The following is a 12066-nucleotide window of genomic DNA, read 5'->3' as shown; positions in this document are numbered from 1 at the left end:
AAGACCCATCATATCTGTGTAACGGTTTTCTTGTATCGAAGGAGAGGCGGACCAAAACGCAGCGTGGTCATTATTCATGGTTCTTTAATAAAGAAACTATACATGAATAGACTAACAAAACCAAGAAATTGTCAGGACCCAGTTACGAATCCGGGTCTCCGGCGTGAGAAACAGTCACTTAACCAAATGAGCCACGAATAGTCGGCAGAACCCAGAAGATGAGGCAGACACAGCAGTGCTTGAGACGGTGTATGTAATGAAGTAAAAAGTGAAGTCCTTCAGGAAAACATGTAACTCCACAACCTCAAAAGGAATTCCACAAGAACAAAGGTAATCCTCCAAGACAAAAAGGTAAATCCACAAGGTGGTAGGTATAGCATAAAAAGCCTCAAAAATAAATAAACAAGAACAAAAAAAAGAATTCCACAAGAGAGTCCACCGGGATCAACAAGAGTTCACAGAATACTAGGGCTGGGTGCTAACATACAAACACAGAGCAAAGAACAGAGGAAAACTAAGGGTTTAAATACATTCAGGAGAAACGAGGCACAGGTGCAAATAATAATGGGGATCAAGGGAAAACAAAAGGTCAAAAAGCACAATGGGGGCATCTAGTGACCAAAAACCGGAACAACCCTAGTCAAATCCTGACAGACCCCCCCCCCCCCCCTAGGAACGGCTCCTGACGTTCCTACCAGCTCTCTCGGGGTGGAGGGCCCTGAACTGACGAATGAGGTCAGGGTCCAGTATGTCTTTGGCAGGAACCCAGGAGCGCTCCTCGGGACCGTAGCCTTTCCAGTCCACCAGATAATGCCAGGACCGCTGCACCCGGCGGGAATCCAGTATCCGATGGACGGTATAAGCCGGCTGGCCTCCAATGACACGAGTTGGAGGGGGAGGTCTGTCTGCCGGGACAAGGGGAGAAAAAACAACAGGTTTTAATAAGGAAATGTGAAACGTGGAATTAATCTTCAGGGATCTGGGTAAGTGTAGGCGATAAGAAACTGGGTTAACTCTCCTGGCAACCTTAAAGGGACCAATGTATTTTTGGGACAGCTTGAGAGACTCCACCCGTAGTGGTAAGTCTCTTGTGGAGAGCCAGACTCTCTGGCCGGGGCGCAGGGTAGGCCTGGGACGGCGACGTCTGTTGGCTTGTTGTTGGTACCTCTGTGAGGAACACATAAGATTAAGACGGGTCTTCCTCCACATAAGCCGACAGCGTCTGACGAACTTCAAGGCTGAAGGCACTCTGACTTCTGCCTCCTGGTCCGGGAACAATGGAGGGGCATAGCCAAACTGACACTCGTGCGGGGACATACCAGTGGAGGAGGAGCGCAAGGTGTTGTGCGCGTATTCGGCCCAAACAATGAAGGACGACCATGTGGACGGGTTGTTACGAGTCATACATCGGAGGGTGGTTTCCAGCTCTTGATTCATCCTCTCTGTTTGGCCGTTGGACTCCGGATGGTACCCTGAAGACAGACTGGCAGAAGCCCCCATGAGTTGGCAGAAGGCCTTCCAGAACCTTGAGGCGAACTGGGGACCTCTGTCAGAAACCATATCTTGAGGAATGCCGAAGACTCGGAACACATGATTAATTACCAACTCAGCTGTTTCCTTGGCAGAAGGTAACTTAGTCAGAGGGACGAACCTGGCCGCCTTTGAAAACCTGTCGATTATGACTAGGATAGTAGTATTGCCATGGGATGGAGGAAGGCCAGTAATAAAGTCCAACGAGATATGGGACCAGGGTCTGTGAGGAACAGGTAAAGGGTGAAGGAGTCCTTGAGGGCGGAGGTGAGAATATTTGCCCTGGCAGCACAAGGGGCAGGCATTGACGAAAGTGGCAACGTCTTCTCTTATGGTAGGCCACCAGAACTTACGCTGGATGAACTCCAAGGTGCGACCTACTCCCGGGTGACAGGTGAGGCGAGAGGAGTGCCCCCACAGAAGGACCTGAGTCCTCACTGCCTTGGGGACAAAACAACCGATTAGCAGGACCTCCTTTCGGGTCCGGTTCGATAGCTTGAGCTCGTCTCACGGTATCCTCAACTTGCCACGAGATCGGAGCCACGATCTTAGCAGCAGGAAGGACAGGCATGTCCGTGTCATCTCGAATGGCAGGAGCGTAGACTCGGGACAGGGCATCCGGTTTGAGATTCTTCGACCCGGGCCGATAGGTGAGGATAAACTGGAATCGATTGAAGAAAAGAGACCATCTAGCTTGTCTAGAGTTCAACCGCTTCACCTGCTGGATATACTCCAGATTTTTGTGGTCCGTAAGCACTTGAAATGGGTGAGAAGCCCCCTCGAGCCAGTGTCTCCATTCCTTCAATGCCATCTTAAACGCTAGGAGTTCACGATGCCCCACATCGTAGTTCCTCTTAGCCGGGGTAAGCCGGTGTGAGAAGAAAGCGCACGGATGAAGCTTCTTGTCTTCACCCCTCTGAGACAGGACAGCTCCAACACCAACCTCTGAGGTGTCTACCTCCACCACAAACGGTTCATCCGTAGTCGGTAGTATCAGGATGGGAGCAGAGAGGACGCGCTGCTTGAGTCCTTGGAAGGCCGTCTCAGCTTCTCTACCCCACAAAAACCTGGGGCTGCCACCAAGCTGAAGTTCTTGATGAACTTGCGGTAAAAGTTTGTGAAGCCCAGGAAACGCTGAACTTCCTTAACGGATTTGGGGGTGGGCCAATCCGCTACCGCCCCTACCTTCCTGGGGTCCATTTGGACTCGACCGGGTTCCACTACAAATCCCAGGAATTGTACTCGGGATGAATGGAATTCACATTTTTCACATTAACGTACAGATGGCTGTCTAGGAGGCGTTTGAGTACTTGTCTGACATGCTTTGTGTGTTCTTGAAGAGAGCTGGAAAAGATGAGGATGTCATCCAAGTAAACGAACACAAATATGTTAAGCATATCCCTAAGCACATCGTTTATGAGCGCTTGGAACACCGCTGGGGCATTGGTCAGGCCGAAGGGCATCACCAAGTATTCATAGTGACCAGTAGGCGTGTTGAAAGCGGTCTTCCACTCGTCACCAGGTCTGATCCGCACAAGATGGTATGCGTTCCGCAGGTCAAGCTTAGTGAAAACAACTGCTTCCTGGAGCAGCTCGAAGGCTGTGGCCATAAGGGGTAGCGGGTAACGGTTACAGACGGTGATGGCATTGAGTCCCCGGTAGTCGATGCAAGGACGTAATCCACCGTCTTTCTTGGCCACAAAGAAAAACCCTGCTCCCGCCGGGGAGGTGGATGGACGCATGAGGCCTGCTTCCAGAGCGTCCTTGATGTAGGTATCCATAGCAGCTCGTTCGGGTGGAGATAGGGAAAAGATCCGACCCCTGGGGGGGCAAGTGCCCGGAAACAGTTCGATGGGGCAATCATAAGGTCTATGGGGTGGTAGCATGGTGGCCCTCTGTTTGCTAAATACCAGTTTGAGGTCATGGTAACACTCGGGAACTCGGGTCAGGTCGTTGGATTCTAAAGACTCGGGAGTAGAACTCGGGGAATTCAGGAAAATACAAGTAGCTTGGCACGTAGGACCCCACTGCTTGATAGTGCCCACAGACCAGTCGATGTGAGGGTTATGGCTGTGAAGCCAGGGGTATCCAAGGACGAGAGGGAACTCGGAACAGGAGATCAAATGAAAGTTCATCAATTCCTGGTGTTGTGAAACTGAAAGTCGCAAGGAGGTAGTGACATGAGTGACAAGTCCCGATCCCAAAGGGCTTCCATCCAATGTAGTAACCCTCATGGGGTCACTTAGAGGTTCAGAGGGAACGCCATTCTCCTTCGCCCAGACACCATCCATGAAGTAGCTCTGCGGCTCCAGAGTCTACCAAGGCTTGAAGGTGAAGCTTGTGGTTGTCCCAGGAAAGGGTGACTGGAATGAGCAGACGGGAGTTGGACGGATGGGAGGAGGTTATGTTTCCCGTTACAGTTCCCCCCGGTCTGTACGGGACAGAGCGTTTCCCTGGAGCCTGGGACACGTGGAACGGAAATGGCCCGGTTTGCCGCAATATAGACAGCGTCGCTCCCTCATCCGGCGGTCTCTCTCAGCCTGGGAGATGCGTCCAATCTGCATGGGTTCCGGTGGAGCCAGCGAGGATAAAGGTGGGGACTCGGAACTGGGACTGATAGGGGTTAGAGGTCTACGGTTGAGTTCTCTCTCTCTCAGACGCTGGTCAATGCGTGAGGCCAACTTGATCAGGGACTCGAGATTGTCCGGTGGTTCCCGAGTGTCCAGTTCATCTTGGATAGTGTCGGAAAGGCCTTTCAGAAAGCACACCATTTGGCCAGATACAATGCTATTTTCCTGTAAACAAATTGAAAACAGACTTTCAAATCGAATCAAATTTTATTAGTCACATACACATGGTTAGCAGATATTATTGCGAGTGTAGCAAAACACTTGTGCTTCTAGTTCTGACAGTGCCGCAATATCTAACAAGAAATCTAGCAAATCCACAACAACTACCAAATACAAACAAATCTAAGTAAAGGAATGGAATAAGAATATATATGCATAAATATATAGATGAGCAATGACCGAGCGGCATAGGCAAGTTGCAATAGATGGTATATACAGTATATACAGTGGGGAGAACAACAAGTATTTGATACACTGCCAATTTTGCAGGTTTTCCTACTTACAAAGCATGTAGAGGTCTGTAATTTTTTATCATAGGTACACTTCAACTGTGAAATCCAGAAAATCACATTGTATCATTTTTAAATAGCCACCTGGGGGGCGCCCCATCAGGAAGTCCAGGACTCAATTGCACAGGGCGGAGTTGAGACCCATGGCCTCAAGCTTAATGAGGAACTTGGAATGTACTATGGTGGAAAATGCTGAGCTGTAGTCAATGAACAACATTCTTACATAGGTATTCCTCTTGTCCAGGTGGGATAGGGCATTGTGCAGTGTGATGGCGATTGCGTCGTCTGTGGACCTATTGGGGCAGTACGCAAATTGAAGAGGGTCTAGAGTGGAAGTGATATGATCCTTGACTAGTCTCTCAAAGCACTATCGCCCCGATAGTCATTTTAGTTCAATTACCTTTGCCTTCTTGGAAACAGGTATAATGGTGGCCATCTTGAAGCATGTGGGGACAGCAGACTGGGATAGGGAGAGATTGAATATGTCTGTAAACACACCAGCCAGCTGGTCTGCGCTTGCTCTGAGGACGCGGCTAGGAATGCCGTCTGGGCCGGCAGCCTTGCTGGGTTAACACGTTTAATTGTCTTACTCACGTCGGCCACGGAGAAGGAGAGCCCACTATCCTTGCTAGTGGGCCGCGTCGGTGGCACTGCATTATTCTCAAAGCTGGCAAAGAAGGTGTTTAGTTTGTCTGGAAGCAAGACGTCGGTGTCCGTGACGTGGCTGATTTTCTTTTTGTATATACAGTGATTGTCTGACCCTGCCATATACGTCTCGTGTATGAGCCGCTGAATTACGACTCTACTTTGTCTCTATACTGACATTTTGCTTGTTTGATAGCCTTGCGGAGGGAAAAACTACACTGTTGGTATTTGGCCATATTCCCAGTCAAATGCGGTGGTTCTCACTTTCAGTTTTGAGCGAATGCCGCCATCTATCGACGGTTTCTCGTTCAGGTAGGTTTTAACAGCCACAGTGGGTACAACATCTCCTATGCACTTCCTTATAAACTCACTCACCGAATAAGTGTATAAATCAAATTCTCTGAGGCTACCCGGAATATGTCCTTGTCCGCGTAATCAAAACAACCTTTTAGGGCAGATTCCGATTGGTCAGACCAGCTTGGAGTAACCCTGGATTGTAACCTGTCATGGTCAAACATATTGATACAACAGTAGCTAAGATGGGGAGAAGTCTGTGCATATTAAATCTTTGCTCTACCTTCTTAGCAACACTATCAACAAAGCAGGTCCAACAGGCTCTAGTTTTGTCGCACCTGGACTTCTGTTTAGTCGTGGATAGAGGATAGATTGACTTCATCACTAGGTAGCCTAGTGGTTAGAGCATTGGGCCACTAACCGAAAGGTTGCTGGAACGAATCCCAGAGCTGACAAGGTAAAAATCACCTTCCCTGGGTGAAGAAGACGTGGATGTTGATTATGGCAGCCCCCCGCACCTCTCTGATTCGGAAGGGTTTGATTAAATGCAGAAGACACATTTCAGTTGAATGCATCCAGTTGTACAACTGACTAGGTATCCCCCTTTCTCGACTTATTGACATGTTGGTATTGACATGTTGAAAGCACCAAGCTGTCTGTTTAAATGACTAGCACACAGCTCAGACATTCATGCATACCTCACAAGACATGCCACCAGAAGTCTCTTTACAGTCACCAAGTTCAGAACAGACTATGGGAGGTGAACAGTACTACATAGAGCCATGACTACATGGAACTCTATTCCACATCAGGAAACTGATTCAAGCAGTAGAATCTGATAAAAAAACAGGTAAAAATACACCTTATTGAACAGCAGGGACTGTGAAGCAACACAAACATAGGCACAGACACATGCACACATACGCACACACCTACACATGGATTTTGTGTTGTAGATATGTGGTAGAGGAGTAGGGGCCTGAGGCACTTAGTGTGTTGTGAATTCTTTAATGAATGTATTGTAATGTTTTAAAATTGTATAGCTGCCTTAATTTTGCCGGACCCCAGGAAGAGCAGGTGTAGCAGTGTGATGTTGTTCCCCTAGATTATGCGCCAAGTTGCACACAAGGACCAATTCAAATAGGCCAGGTCAGGAGGGGATGTTAATAATTTGAGAAATATAATTCAGTGTGTTTTTTAATTTTAATTACAGCTGCATAGCTAATGTTATTCTTTGGTGTACAAACCCTTTTTCATTACAATATTGTACATACATGTGATTGTAAAAGTGTTGAATATTTTGGTTTGGCCCATCGCGGGTTATCTGTATTTCCATACCCACTTATTGTTCTCTTTTGCCTGACCTTCGGCATAGCAAGCTATGTTGTCCTTGGTTCCGAAATTGTTCAATATAAAACCGTGGTAATGTTACACAATTTTCTGTTATGCTTATGGTTATAAGTTTGTTACAATGTGGACAATATAAAGATTTATGTTAACAAGTTTCACTGAGCTTGCTAACTTGGGTATCTATTGTAACTTGTGAGTACTTGGGACAGTGTTTGAGTGAGTGTCCATGTGCTTGTGCAGGTGCCTGAGAGCTATGACTGCGCCAAGGGCTTAAATATTGTGTGTTGTCTCTTCGTGTGCAGGACAAATAAAAATAATTCAACCAGCAGACCTCCAGTTGTGGCAGTGTCCTAATTAAAAGTACACAACGCAGAATGAACCATGCTACACAGGCAACAGCTGCCATGGCAGCAGCTAATGGGGATCCATAATAAATACAAATACAACAATACAAATACCTACCCTTCATCTACACTGATTGAAGTGGATTTAACAGGTGACATTAATAAGGGATTTCGCTTTCACCTGGATTCATCTAGTAAGTCTATATCATGAAAGAGCAGGTGTTCCTAATGTTTTGTGCACTCAGTGTATGTTTCTGGAATAAATCTTTGGTAGACTATTGACTTCTTGTTATTTGGTGATGATTATGCAGTTTTTCCTGTACAATAGGTAATAGTTTTCAGGTTGGCTCTGTAAGGGAGCAGTGCTGATACACTGACTAGTGACTACACCAACTGTACTAGTCATGATGTTTGTAATAAAGACATGTCTTAAAACATCAGTGGTCAGACATGATCAAATCCGTTACCAAATTCACAACATTGACCATGTTCAATACCACCAATGTTTCAGGAAGCCTTAATAAAACATTGGCGATAAGACATGATGAAACCCTTTAGCAGAATTAATCACATTGACCTTAGCCTTTACAATGGTTTAAAAATACCATAATAACACTTCTCTTATATTTTACAAGAGCATACCTATAGGTGTATATTAGACTCATGCCTAGTAGTATCAGACTGTGCAGTTGATTCCCCACTGCGACCGTAATCCACCGCTGCATAAAAACATAATTGGGATCGAAATGATCTGCGCTCCCCGCTGGGAGGTTTGAAAAGCATAAAAGCAGAGCAGCTTTCTGGTTACGGGATGTTAAAGGTTAACTCGGCTCCATAGTTTGTCAGTCGAACAAAACTACTGTATCTGATAACGCAACAATACGTTGGGATAGCTTACATACTTTATTTTTTGCTGGGGCTGTGTGGCACAAGAGGGCATCGAATATTTCCCGTGGTATTACCGTAGCAATTCGTCGAAAAGGGAAAGGCAATATTTGTTAGTCAAAGTTAGGCTTTGTTAGGTGACTTGGTAAGGGAAAGTCACTTACGTTACTCACGATGCTCACCTAGCCTACTCTTCGCAAACTTGAGGTACCCTACCCTACCCGTAACACAGCTGTTCATTGCGCGCGCACTCCACAGCCTCTGCAGTACGGATCTGTAACGGGACACTCAGCTCGAATCATTTTCTCTCTTCGTATTTTGAAGAGTTTTTAATCGGGTTTATAGGTTGTGACACTGTACAACATGTGGCAGCTGATATATTTCGGTGAGACTTGTGTGACTGATATTTAATGATCAGACGGACTGACAACTAGAGAGGTGATCAGCTGCTCTCTTCTCTAATATGGTACGTGACAAGTTTCTGTAGTCTTCATTCTTATTATTCAACGTTCACTATCGAATAATGTAGGCCTATATTCGTCATGATCATTGCGCTTATATTGAAGTTTAATGTCAACTACCAATCTGATCCTAATATTTAGAAAATATTGATATTATTGTGATAGAATAGCAAGTAGCCTAGATTTGATATAAAGCCTAGATTTGATCAATTGGAATAACCAAAACAGCTATTAGAGCTGTTCCTAGCAGCAACTATATATCTGAATGAATAGTTAAAGCGGTCTCCACTGTTTAGAATTGAGTACCATATTGTACAGTGATGGTCAATGCTTTAGTGGGACGTTGAAGACAACAAGACAAGGAATGATTAAGCACATAGCCTACCGGTATGCTTTATAATAAAACATTAAAGGTTATTATGTGTTCCATAAAACACTCATAAAGGTAGTCTATAATAGCCTAGTATTGCCTACCTGTGATTAGTTTTGACATAAACTCCTTTCCTTTTTAAAGAATACTTTTATACAAAATGACCCATAGTGTGTGTGTGTGTGTGTGTGTGTGTGTGTGTGTGTGTGTGTGTGTGTGTGTGTGTGTGTGTGTGTGTGTGTGTGTGTGTGTGTGTGTGTGTGTGTGTGTGTGTGTGTGTGTGTGTGTGTGTGTGTGTGTGTGTGTGTGTGTGTGAGAGAGTGAATGAGTGTCACGAAGACTACATGATTCTTCTACACGAAGCTGTTTCATTAAATGCCAGGCAAAGGGTTTGTAGTGGACCAACAGCGGATGGCAACTTCATTGCGTTTACAGATGTAGGATCCTAATCTGGTCACCCTGCTGCAGGATTATTTTCCTGCTGTAGCAAACAAGCTCAAATTAAGATCCTATATCTGTATCTCCTGTCTGTCACTAGTGAGAGCAGTGGGGGGAATGTTCCTGCTGATGTCACTGCGCCGCTAAAACACTTCCTTCAATTAACTTTCCACTAGGCAAAGCAACCAACACTCTGACAGGGATACTGTATTACCAGTGATTCTATTAATAAACGGTTTATAATTCTTTCTTCCCCCACCACGATCTAAGTGAAACACATTGACAGCAGTGATTTATTAAGGGCTCGATTCAATCCGTAATGCAGAAGTTCAGCGCTATTGCACGATTCATATTTGTTCTAGCATTAGTGGAGACTGCATTCATGGTGAACGCTGCATATATCTGCTCAAACAGAACTTACCTTTTTGCGATGTGGATGAATCGAGCACTGAATCCCCTATGTAAAACTAGAGGATGTACATTAAGTAGCCCACCCCTGATTTGGCCTATTATCCAGAGACTATTATTCACGTCCCTAACGTTCTCTAAGGAATTGGCAAATAGCCTTACCCCCACACGGTAAGGACTGGACCCTTTTTTTCCATTTTTGCCTAAAATGACATACCCAAATCTAATTGCCTGTAGCTCGGGACCTGAAGCAAGGAAATTCAGATTATTGAGACCATTTGAAAGGAAACACTTTGAAGTTGTGAAATGTAGAAATGAATGTAGGAGAATATAACACATTAGATCTGGTGAAAGATAATACAAAGGGAAAAAAATAATCTTTGAAATGCGAGAGAAAGGCCATAATGTATTATTCCAGCACAGCCACATTTTATATTTTGGCCACGAGATGGCAGCAGTGTATGTGCAAAGTTCTAGACTGATCCAACAATCACATTTCTGTTCAAAATGTTGTATCAAGACTGCCCAAATGTGCCTACTTGGTTTATTAATACATTTTCAAGTTCATAACTGTGCACTCTCCTCAAGCAATAGCATGATATTCTTTCACTGTAATAGCTACTGTAAATTGGACAGTACAGTTAGAGTAACAAGAATTTAAGCGTTATGCCAATATCAGATATGTCTATGTCCTGGGAAATGTTCTTGTTAATTACAACCTCATGCTAATCACATTAGCCTACGTTAGCTAAACTGTCCCATGGGGGACCCACTGATCATGTTTTAAATTGATTGTGTAATTTTATACCCCAATTAATTAATTATACCCCAATTAATATTTGCAGTGGTTGCGGCATGAAAAGCACACCACTGTGCAGAAAATATAAAAAGTAGTCAGATCAGTGTCTTGAGAAAAGAGAATCCCTGTCCAGGGTTCAGAGAACATAACCTAAAACCAGAAAGTAAAGAAATTATTTGAAGAACAGAACCCAAACCAAAAATTAAAGTGATCTATACTGTTCCTGTCACGTCGGTATAAAGGAATCGGGAGACAGGAGCATGAATGCGTAATAGGGTTTTTTATTTCCCAAATTACAGCGTGCCATGTAAAGGCACGGGGATGAAGATCAAACAAATACTTATACCAATCACAGAGTTGAGACCCAAACAAAAAAACGAGGAGTACCTCAAAATAAATACACAATCGCACAATGATTATCACACAGGATGAGACCCGTAATAATCTGCACAATACACGTGGCACAAAAGCCAAAACAACACAGGACAGGTACTCGCACGACCAACGACCATTGGAACAGTAATCGATGGGACAATGGTAACAAAAGACACGCTTATACAATTACTAATCAAATGGGAATAGGGACCAGGTGTGCGTAATGACAGTTCCAGAGGGATCCGTGACAGTTCCGGAACAGAACCGTTATTTTAAAGCATAGGTTCAAGTAAATTTATTTTACATTCCAGGCATTTTTTTCTAGTCCCCCCAAAATCTCAACAAAGTGCCTATGCAAAGCCCTCACTCTGTCACTAATAAACTTATTCCAGCATTTACCTGCCAGCTGTAAATGTTGCCAGTGGGTGTGGGTGTGTGTGTAGGATACTTGCCCTTCCCCTCCGAAGCATAGGTTACTGTAGCCTACTGACAACGTTACAAGCGTAATTCAGAAATTATGGAGATATGTTTAATTAGAGAAGAATGGATTGTCTTTTTCAATGCTAAATAAGGATACTATGGTTATCACGTTTCACATTGGATTTATGAACTACAAAATGGTAAGACGTGTTTTTAATTCTAGTGCTGCTGTACAAGCTTGTTAGTGAGCCTTTCTAGGGCAGTCGACAACATTCCGCTGAAAAGGCAGTGCGCCAAATTCAAAATATATTTTTTTAAATATGTAACTTTCACACATTAACAAGTCCAATACAGCAAATGAAAGATAAACATCTTGTTAATCTACCCATCGTGTCCGATTTAAAAAATGCTTTACAGCGGAAGCACAACGTATGATTATGTTAGGTCATAGCCAAGTCCAGAAAACACACAGCCATTTTTCCAGCCAAAGATAGGAGTCACAAAAAGCAGAAATATAGATCACATTAATCACTATCCTTTGATGATATTCATCAGATGACACTCATAGGACATCATGTTACACAATACATATATGTTTTGTTCGATAA

At 44.4% G+C, this 12066-nt stretch overlaps 1 protein-coding gene across 1 annotated transcript in view; it reads left to right on the top strand.

Moving 5' to 3' along the window:
- The first annotated feature begins 8115 nt into the window (after positions 1–8115).
- Positions 8116–12066, top strand: part of LOC124000178 (potassium voltage-gated channel subfamily G member 4-like) — a 40333-nt gene continuing 36382 nt past the window's right edge. The window contains exon 1 of the mRNA XM_046306380.1: positions 8116–8653. The gene's annotated coding sequence lies outside the window, so the exon portion shown is untranslated. The remainder of the gene's footprint in view (positions 8654–12066) is intronic.

The sequence above is a fragment of the Oncorhynchus gorbuscha genome, linkage group LG02 (genome assembly GCF_021184085.1).
Source record: "Oncorhynchus gorbuscha isolate QuinsamMale2020 ecotype Even-year linkage group LG02, OgorEven_v1.0, whole genome shotgun sequence".
In the NCBI taxonomy this organism is placed as follows: domain Eukaryota; kingdom Metazoa; phylum Chordata; class Actinopteri; order Salmoniformes; family Salmonidae; genus Oncorhynchus; species Oncorhynchus gorbuscha.
Note: the sequence above shows the minus strand (reverse complement) of the source record. Positions and strands in the feature narration are given on the sequence as shown.